Source organism: Onychostruthus taczanowskii, unplaced genomic scaffold (genome assembly GCF_017590055.1).
Source record: "Onychostruthus taczanowskii isolate IOZ18803 unplaced genomic scaffold, ASM1759005v1 scaffold101, whole genome shotgun sequence".
NCBI lineage: Eukaryota > Metazoa > Chordata > Aves > Passeriformes > Passeridae > Onychostruthus > Onychostruthus taczanowskii.
In genome coordinates, this window is record NW_024496638.1 from 949,753 (window position 1) to 960,539 (window position 10,787).

The following is a 10,787-nucleotide window of genomic DNA, read 5'->3' on the forward strand; positions in this document are numbered from 1 at the left end:
TTAGAGAGCAACCAAATAAGTGAATCTAGAGAAATGGTATCTTTTCCACCTCTAATTCCTTCCCTTTATTCCTCTGTGCAATGACAGAGGACCCATTCCTTGTGGAGAGCCATGAGTTTGCTGATGCTCACCTCGACTGGGCTCCTGTGTGATCAGAAGCAGCACTTCATTTTTGAAGCTGCCTTGGTATTTCTGGAGGGTTTATGGATGGAATTATTGCGAAGTGGTTACCCACACATTCTCATTTTAGTTCCTCGCATGTTTTGGGGGTGCATTCTGTGAGGGCAGGAGCAGGAACGGGAAGTTTTGAGTTAAAAACAGTATTTTGTCCATGATGTTCCTGACAAACTGCACTAATATTAGAATAATTAGTGTTTTGCAGGGTGTTATGGTTGGAATGGGTCAAAAATACAGCAATGCAGGGGATGAAGCACAAAGTAAAAGAGGGATCCTGACACTGGAACATCCCAATGAATGTGGAATCATCATTAACTGGGATGATGTGGGAAAGGTGGGTGTTTTATTTGTTTTTATATTTACACATACTTGGCAGTCATGAAGTTCCTACTGAGGCAAAACATTTGACAGTGATAGAAGCTAAAGTTTAAAAAGAAAATACAGGTTGCAATTCATCAGAGGTGAATTGGAGAAATATTAAATTACTGAAATTGGGAACAAAGCCTGTGAAGTGCAGGGTGGGAGGGTTATTTTCTCTCCTTAGAACTGACCTGCATGAGCAAGAGGATGGGTGATGCCCACATCTCATGTGACATTTTCACTGTCACTTCCAGAAGAAAGGACAGACTGGGGCTTCCTATCCCTATACTGATCCTTTGAGAGGAGGGTTTTTATTATTTTTTTTCCTGAAGCATGTTTTTCTGTTGCCAAAAGTTAGCATTTTGTGTCTGGGTGGTCAGAAGGCATCTTTATTCCCCGTCCAGCACCACTTCCTTGGCATTGTGCAATGAGCTCTGGGGGAAATGCCAGTCCAGGAGGTCCCAGGTGCAGGAAACAAGGTGTGCTTGCAGGAGAAGCTGCTAAATATCTTAAATATCCCAAGTGTCCTGGTCTCTTTGGAAAGTATCTGGCTCTGTATGTGGGAAAGACTGTACTGTTTGGGGGGAAGCTCCACAGGGAAATGCTCCTGGTGCTGTTTTCCTGTAGAAAATACAGGGCTGGGGTTGCTCTGTACTCTGCTCGCTAGGATGAGGTGTAGTTATGATCCAGGTATCTGAATTATCTCAGCTCCTGTGCCATATCCATGGACCCAAGCTGTTCCCAATGAACAGACCAAAGCTGATCCAGGAGCAGTGGGAGTTCCTCAGTTGATATTTGGAAATAAATAAATTGCCCACTTACTCCTCTAGATGGAAGCACAGTACTTGGATTTCATTCTCTCCCTGCTTGCTGCGAGCACACTTTTCTAACTACATCCCGTTTTTTTTTCTACCTCAGAGTTTTCTTGCTGTCTGCATTCAGCAAGGAATAACATTTTCCTGTAGGAAAAAAAAAAAAAATCGAATTGTAGGGCCATACTTTGTGTTCCCTCATCTGCATCTGGCGATCATCTGTGCACAGCACACACCAGTGCCTGTTCCTTCTCTGCGGAATGCTGGATGCAAGAGCAGCCCCTCGGAAACTGAGTTAGAAGAAGGAATTAAGGCAGGTTAAAAAAGGTGGGATGTGCTTTCCTGTAGTGTGATTATTTTTAGGGTGTAACGTGGTGGAGGCCTCAGGCAGTGCTGTAACTCAAACAATGGTCAGGTACTGAATGGGCTCTTGCAGCTTAAGCTTTCCTTCTTTTTGTCTCTTGGATGGAGGAATTACCTGTGGAAGTGGCTCCCTAGCCCAGACTGGTAGGGAAGGGACGAGAAACAGAGTTGATAACTGTTGTGTTTACTCCAAATAAGACAAAAAGGGTGATTGTGGATCCTTGTGTGATTTTGATTCAAGCCGCAAATTCCTTCCCAGTGCTTGGAAATCCTACTCCTGAAAGCACCAGGATGTGGAGGAAACAAGAGAATTCCTGGGTAACGTGCCAAAAATGGGACAAAAGCACAGCAGTGCAGTGCCCAGCCATCCACAGGGTACAAAAGGAGGGTCCCCAAAGGCTGAGGCCGGGTGTGTGAGGGGGAGCAGGAGTGGGAATGGTGCAGTGTGGGAATCAGAAAAATAGAAACTTCCACAGACACTGAAGGGTTTCATTTGCAGCCCTGGGAGAAACTTAGATTGATGTAAAAATACAATACACAACCATTAAGCAGAAAGATCATAAAGTTATGTTTCTATGGCTGTAAAAATAAGTAAGAAACTGTATTGATAAGATGATGAAGGGTTTATAATGTAGGGGTGTGGTTGTGTAGAATAAGCTAAGGGTTTACAAGTTGTAACAAAAATATATGTGTGATGTGAGACAGAAGCCCATTAGACAAAAGTATCCACAGTGCAGCAAAGGAAGAAAAGGTGATAGAAAAACAAAATCAACCCTTTAACAACTGTCTGTTAAGTTAGAAAACTATATATTGCCTTATAACCAAGAAACTTGTGACTACTCTTGAGCTATAGCTGATGGCTTCCTCCTTTAAAGTCTCTCAGCCTCTAAGACTGATTTATCTGAACAATAAATCGTTCTTAACCTGAAAATATCCCATCCCTTCATTGCCAACGACAGCAACGATAGTGTGGGATGCATGGGCGACCGTGGGAATGGAGGAGGAGCACAGGCAGCCGTGCAATGGAGCATTCCTGCTCTCCTGTGCTTCAATTCACAATATCCCAGCTGGAAAAGAGCACAGGCCATTGTCCATCCCTGGGCATTTGTTCCCAGGAGCTGACAGTGGATGGGAGGGAAGGCGTGGGGACCCAGCGTTTTCTGGCACTGGTGACAACGTAAATGTTTAATAGAAATGCTGGGATAATTTGGGATATTTCCTCCTCAGTAATTTCTCTTTGCCAGTGTGCCTGCTGCTCACATTTAACTCTCATAACCTATAAAATCAGCACTGCATTCTTTTGGTTCTGCTAGAGTATCGCTATCCATTAACATTCCGGTTATCATGAGGTCAGATTTCATGGGCTGTGCAGGGCCTGATTGTGCCTGGTTTTGAGGGAAAACTTGGGAAGTGCCACACTTTTAGGCAGGCTCCTGCTTTATGAGTCCAGGTCTCTTCCTTACTGCTGAAACCACCCATACTTTGGGAGTTTTGTAAGCACAGAGGTTTCCTTCTCTTCCCTTATTTCTTTCCTGTCTGAAATAGCAGTAATTTTCTTCTTACATCTGATTAATGGATATATATTTTTTAACTTTCACATAATTGCTTTCTGGTTTATTCAACTTCTCCCTGCATTTGTATTCCAAACCTTCAAATGAAGGATGGCCTGGCATCCCAAAGCCCAGTTCAAGAAATATCTGATTATTTCTTTTTCTTAGAAGGTTGATATATAATTGAATTGTTTCAAACAGCTGGTGATTTTAATTAATAACTCCAGCTCTGAACAGATGTTGATATTGTAGGTGCTTCAAATTTAGAGAGGATCTCTTTTCCATTTAAGTTCATTTTGGGGAATAATAATACTTGTTTCTAGGGCAAATATTTGTTTTTAGGATATTCTTCAAATAAACTTATCCATAAAACTATCCTGATGTTTTGTGTTAGGTCAGAAAAAAAAAATGAGATAAAAAGAGAATAAACACCCAACCCAGTGAATTTGGTTGAATTTGGTGAATAAATGTGAGTTTGGCAGATTTGCTCTTGCATGCTTTCTGTCTATTTTAATATGGCAGTAAAAATATGAGTAAAATTTTTTTAAAGCAATTATTTTTATTATATGAAATATATTCCACGTATTTAAAATATTATTATTTAATATAATGTAATATATTACTTACTGAAAGTAATATAATAAAAAATACATTACTCAGGCTGTATTTGAAAACCTTATGGCTTTGGGCCAAAAGTCCACATGGTAAATTTATCCAGGGATAGAAGTAAGTGTGATTTAAATGCAGAATATAGGTATAGAATCACCTAGGGAAAAGAAGATGTGGCTCTGCACTTCCCTTGGTGCCCACTTTTGGCGTATATTTAATTGGAAGATTATGCATCCATCTAGCAACAGTGTAAATAAATTAATTAAATTGTGAGCTTGACAGCAGGAGTGACTGGGAGGGAATACAGCTGGGAGATAAAAACCACCACCAGACCATCAGAACATCCCAGTTTCCAACAAAGAGGAGGTAGAGCTCCTGCAGGAGACGTGTCTGGGGCTGCTTCTCCATCATTACATGCAGTGATAAATCTGGGTTTCAAGGCTTGTTGTTTATTACTGATGGCATTAAATTCATTACAATAATTATGAATTATTGGTAATTTACGTGTTCTTTATTTGAAAGCATACTTTTCATTAAAAGTTGACTTTATTGGTGAAGGCATTAACTTCTGAAATTCAGTATTGGAGTTTGTGTGTGTGTTTGTGGATATGTGTAAACATTAGATTGCTGCATTGTTGCAGCCCTGCCATCAGTGTAAAAGAATTTATCCTAGGGTGTCATCTCCAATTAATATTGTCAGTAAAAACCTGACCTGGATTAATGGAAAGGTATCCACTGGCTTGGGTGATTTTTCTTTTAAATGAAATCCCAAAGAAAGCATGACATGGTGTTCACAGAAGAACCACAGTTCAGGAGGGGACCCAGGACTAGTAACTGTCAGTATTCATTAAAAAAAACCCCAAATTGGCTGTCTCTTCAGTTTGTGTTAATGCAGACCCTAAAGTTTTTCCAACTCTTCCTTCCAAATCCTTTTGGAGACATTCCATGTGCCAGCAATGTGTCTAAAATCCAACTGTTTGTGTGCAGGCTTGGTATCAGAAATGCCTTACTCATTTTGAGTGGAAAACATGGACTTCATGTTATGTGGCATTGGATTTGGAAAATGAAACAGCAACTGCAGCCTCCTCCTCCTCTTGAAAAGGGCATGGAGCTTCCTGATGGACAGGGGAAGGAATTCACCACTGGCAATGAATGGTGCTGATGCCCAGGAGTATTTTGCTTGTATAATTACCATGCTGAGGTTCCAGAGGAGGTGAGTGGAAGGTGCTGTCCTTGTCCTTGCTCTCCTAGCCTCACACAGCTGTCTTTTTCCTGGAGTTTTTTCAGGGAGGCAGCTTGGGCTAGTGAGGCTTCATCTCATTTTAACAGTAGGAAAAAGAAGGGGATGAAGAGTGAAATAATGTGTTGAAACTTCTTTCCACTCAGGGCTGGAATCCACAGGTATCCATGAAACCACTTAAAATGGTATTGTGGAATGTGATATTGACTTCCATGAGGATCTCTGTGGAAAAAGTGTCCTCTCTGGAGGAACCACTGTGTGTATCCTGGGATTTGGGATCATATGCAGAAGGAGAGGACAGTTTGCCTCCAAGTACTGTGAAGATCAAGGTGATTTTTTAACATTTTTATTGCTGCCAGTTCCATCTTAAGGTGATTTTTCCTTATTCAAATGGTCTCTTAATGGTAAAAGCTGCAAATCTGTCAAAAAGGGGTTTTTCAAAGTTCTGCTCTAGCTACCTAAAGTGAGAGAGGTTGATCTTACCTTCATTCCTGCTTTTGAACAGCAGTCAGCTCAAATTCCCAGTGTCCATGTCCTCTCAAGCAAATGGAAATCATATTTTCCTCAGCCTCTGAGTGAATTTTACTTTATTATTCTGGTTTCAGTTGGTATGACTGCTCAGGTTGCTAATAAATCACCTTACATGTAGGAACAGCACTGTTAGCTGGCCTAATCACCTGCCTGAGCATCATTAGTTACATTTCAATCTCGACTTCTTGTAGGTGTGGTGGTCAAGAGCAACAACCCTGGTCCTCAAGTCTCTGCAACCAAATTACGTTTGCAGTCCCCACAGGATGAAAGTAAAATTCCATTAAATTTGCCAAGAATTTACATGCCCTTTTTTCAGTATTAATGAAGGATATTCTTTAGGTTTTCAAATTTTAATTTGTGTTTTATACAAACTATTTTGTTACTTCCACGGTTGCTTCTTTTTTTATTTGGTAATAAGCTTCCATTAACTCTCAGAATTGCTTTAACAAGGAAAAATTGTCATCATCATTTGAATGTTATTCTTTCTAAATGAAAGAAAAATCTATCCAATACAAGAAGAAGCAGGCATTCCCACTCACACATTTTTTTTTTCTAAGGGGAAACACCTTCTTTTCTTAGGAGTAAATTGTAGAGGAAAGCATGCATCCACATGAAGGTTCCCTTACGTATAAACCAGCCCAGGTGCAGTGGCTTCTGTGGATGCAATTTATTAAATCCACTGAGTATTTGACACTGAGATTTTAAATGGGAGTTTTGGAAGTGATTGCTGAGCCTTCAGTCTCCTCTGACTCTGCAATTCAATTCTGCATTTCCCATCAGGGATGTTTTCCTGGTAAAAGGGAGGTTTCCCTCCATTTTTGCTTCCAAGTTAGATGTTCCAACTGTGATGAAATTTTCTTGGAAAAACTTAGTGAACTCTCTATTAGGGCCTTGCTGACATTTTAAGAATCTCCAGATACAAGAAAATATGTTTTTTAAAAGCAGCAGTGTTTTTGAGGTGCAAAATAGAAATGGAAAATCCTGAAACTAATCATTAACCATTCATTAAAATGGTTGTTGGTCATGTTAATTGGAGCTTCAAAGAAGAAATGACATTTGCTTTACCTCATGTGTGCAGAATAGGGAGGGAAGAGAGAAAAATATATAGTGGTGAAAACAAATCACCTTTGTGGAAAACTTCTTGAGGTCACTGAGGACACCATGCCTGGGATAAACTGACCCCTTTTTCATTCTGCCAAACTTTTAATGAAAGAGGAAAAGGGCCTGGTGATCTTTTGCTGCAGAGGTTAATAATGGATGATCCTGATGAGCATTTCATGTAAAAAGCAAAGCCTGCAGATCTCATTACCTGGGCCTCCCGATTGTGCATTCCCATCCAACAAGAGGAGTGGAAAATACACTTGAGACAATTAAAAAGGGTTCTAGTGGGCAGCATTCACATTTCTGATTCCACTCCCAGTGCACTTCCCTTCTTAACAGGGACAGAAGAGGCCCCTGAGGTCATCCAGGCTATCTGCCCTCGTGCTGCTGGCTGAGACATGTGGCTGGCTGCAGTGAAGGGCAAGGTGGGAGCAAGATTTGGGTCCCACTTAATTGACTAGCAGTTACTGCAACCCTAAAATGCTAAAATTCTGTTTTGCCTGCATTCATTTTTGGTAAATCTCTTGATTTTTCTGCAAATCTACAGGCAGAAAAGCTGGGCAGAGGTGCTGAGCCTTGTCTAGAGTGTGACAGTGTGGCTGAGTCTCCATCACACTGACCAGGGTGCAAAAGCACAGAGCAGTGAAAACCACCCAAATTCCACATCCCTCTGTGCTGGTTTAGCAGGACATTCCAGAAGACACAGAAGAAAGAAGACAAAGAACACAAAGAAGACCAGAACTGCAATGTGGTGACAACAAACAATGAAAGGTGCAAGCTTTGAGGTGAGTTAAATTTGTGAAGGTGGAAGCGGAGCGAGGTGAGGAGCTGCTGTGGAGGAGAATGAGATTAACAGGGTAAAATAGCTCCTGTTTAAGGTTGGCCTCAGGCAAGAATGAGTTTGTCAGTGTAATATGTTGTTGAATTTTAATATGGAAATGTCTCCTGGCATGTATTTCAAACACACTACAAATAGTGATATTGATCTAACCTTCAATTAATGGGAGAGGTCCTCTGTGAAAATCGGATCTGGGTCTGAATGGCAAATAGCTTTAATATTCTGAGGACAGTGGATCATTTGCACAGCTCAGAAAGAGACTATAAATCACCAGTATTAGGGCTTTTTTAAATTATCATTTTAATGCAGGCTTGCTTTCCCTGGAGCAAGGGACCAGGAGTGTGGTAAATCATTAAAAAATCATAGAGGCGGTGTCAGTAGGTACAGACAACAAATAATCTACTTGTGCTAAAAGGAATTATTTGAAATCCATTCATTCCTGCTCTCTGTTGCCATGTTTTTAAGGTATCTGTGCTCTTTTGGGATGGAATGAACACTCTCCCTTTTGCTTTTACACAATCTGTGGGTGTCTTCCCACTTTTGGTCCTCACAGAGCATCCATCCTAAGGGGCATTTTTTAGAGCAGTCTGAGACAGAACCAAAGCTGATTGTTCCTTGAGATGGGAGTAGCAAGATTATTCCTCATGGCTTCTTCCAGCTGTGTCTTCTGTACATTGTGTGTGTGTTTGTACATATGTACAAACCTTAGATTGCTTCATTATTGCAGCCCTGCAGGGAAAAAAAAAAAAAAAAAAAAAAAAAAAAAAAAAAAAAAAAAAAAAAAAAAAAAAAAAAAAAAAAAAAAAAGAAAAAAAAAAAAAGAAAGAAAAAAGAAAAAGAAAGAAAAAAGCTGTTGGCAAATAACCCTTCTTTGCCAAGAAGTAACACATGGTTTCACTGAAGTTGATGCTGATACTGAGCAGTTTTCTAGAGAGCTGTTCATGTTCAGGCTGTGAATTTAGCAGATTTACTCTTAATTGATTTCCTATCTGGCCCAGAAAAAACAATGCTCTTAAAAGGCTTGGAAGCCTCTAATTAAATCAGATAAAAATTTCAGCCAGCCCTGGCTTCCATTGCTCTGTGAAATGCCCAAGATGAGAGATCAGCTTGAATGTGGGCAATTCCCTGTCCAGCCAGCCTCTCTTGGGGATGGTCAGGAAGGATTTCCTTCTGGAAGCTCCTTCACTCTGGCTATCCTGTAAAGACTATTTTGCTGTGCAGGTTGCTCCCTAAATCAGCTGTTTGGCTCACCCCCAGAGCTGCTGAATTAACGTGATGTGACCCAGGGATGCAAAGGGATTTCTTTCCTTGTCGGGGCCGGGATGCTCGGGAGAACACAAAGATGGGTTTCCTAGACAACAGCTGATGTCACTGGGACAAAGTACAGAGGCTGAGTGGGGAGTTTGTGAAGAGCAGGGATCAATTTAGGGAAAAAAATAATGAATAATGAAATTACAGATTTTTTATTTCAGAAACAGAGACCTGTTTCTGAAGTCTGGGAAACGGCTCTTGGAGAAGAGAATGAGAAATAAAAATCCCTCACAAAGAAATGCAGTTTATAACACAAGTACATCACCTCCTGAAGTCTCTACATGCTCCAGTCTCAAAGTCACAATCCTCACTGAGCTTTTTCCCCAGAATAAAACAATCCAGCATGATAATCCTTCTGGAACAAACCCAGATGGCACCATGGACATGATTTCATTTGGATGAAGTTTGACTTCAAATTCCATGCAGGATAAATAAACCATCTCTCCTCTGCTCTGGATGTGCTCACGGTAGGAAGGCTGCTAGTTAATATTTAAGTGCCATTCCTGACAGCAGAGTTTTGTGCATCAGCTTGACAAACCAGCTCCTGTCTAGCCCTGTGGTTCACGTCTGAAAAGCAGGTTAGAAACTTGGATGCATCATTCATTTTCATCAGCAGCTAGAGAAGGACTAAAGTTCCCTCATCTGACCACTTCAAAATTATTTAAAAGATTATTTTTCTGTGCTTAAAACAATAGCCCTCTGGGCTAACATTTGCTTTAGAGAACTATTTTAGGATCCTAAAGGTTTTGAGGCTGCAGTTTCCCAGACTTCCAAGCTGAACTGTTGGCCTGTTGCCATCAGCAGGGCAGGGGCTTTTCCTCCCCTTTCAGCACTTCTGCTGCCATTCCTTCTGCCTGCCCTGGCCAAACAAAAGGGCTGCTTTTGTTCCACGATGACTAATCAGCTTCCAGATGGGTTAGTGAGTGGAATTGTCTCGTGAATGGTCCTGGCAACCATCACAGCTGATGCCAAGCAAAGTGGGAGACCAGGGGGGTGTTGGCTGCCCCTTCCATTGGCAGGATTTTATTGCATTGCCCTCTTGTTTTGTGGAGCTTCGGCATCAGGAGAGGGGATGTGGTGTGTGCTGAGGAACAGGAGTTCTCATCTGTGGCCAAAATTCAGTAACACCTCTTTCTCTAGGCTTGGACCAGCACTCTTGCATCATTCACCTGAGGGTTTTATAACCTTTTACAATAAATTCTCGTGAATTAACGAATATGACAGGAAAAAGGAGGATGGGAACCACGGTCAATCAGCCTTGTCTCAGTCTTTAGGAAGATTAAGGAGCAATTCCTCAACAAAACTCTTTACTTGAGGAACATGAGGAACATGAACTCCAAAGATCTCTTCCAGTCTAATTTTTTTCCTCATCTGTCATTGCTTTGCCTCTTTTACAAGTGTAAAGTAACTTTGACCAGTGCTGCTTTCAGTTCTATTAGAAAAAGGAGGAATAGCAGTAAACACCTCTGACTTTATTTCTTGCTTTGAATTACTTCTTTTCCTCTCTCAAAACTATTTCTTAGGCAAATATCGTTCTGAGGCTCATGCTGGGAAAATATGTTGGTAAAGTTTGTTGGAATATGAACTTGCATAAATTCAGAGCTCTGGGACACTGCAGTTTATTGAGCTGCTTGCTGGACCAGTTTTCCTCCCCACTACCTGCCAGAGGATGTCACAGTTACAAACAAAAGATGCACTAAATGAGCCAAATTTCTACTTTTTGCACTAAAAAAGTGTTCTTGCCTTAAATCTTTACAGTCTCCTCCAAGAAAGCTTTGACTTCATCAGGAGGGTAGCCTGAGGAAGGGAATAAAATTCAACCTGGACTGTGTGTTCAGTGAGGATTTATTTTGTGCTTTATGAACCTGGACTGAAGGCTTCTTAACAGATGTCAG

At 41.0% G+C, this 10,787-nt stretch overlaps 1 long non-coding RNA gene across 1 annotated transcript; it reads left to right on the forward strand.

Annotated features, from left to right (window-relative positions):
* The first annotated feature begins 263 nt into the window (after positions 1 to 263).
* On the forward strand, positions 264 to 9,517 carry LOC121339342. Its single transcript, XR_005953161.1, has 5 exons — positions 264 to 511; positions 4,859 to 5,084; positions 5,258 to 5,440; positions 7,291 to 7,528; positions 9,054 to 9,517. It is a non-coding gene; the product is annotated as an uncharacterized LOC121339342 (long non-coding RNA).
* Positions 9,518 to 10,787: the final 1,270 nt, after the last annotated feature.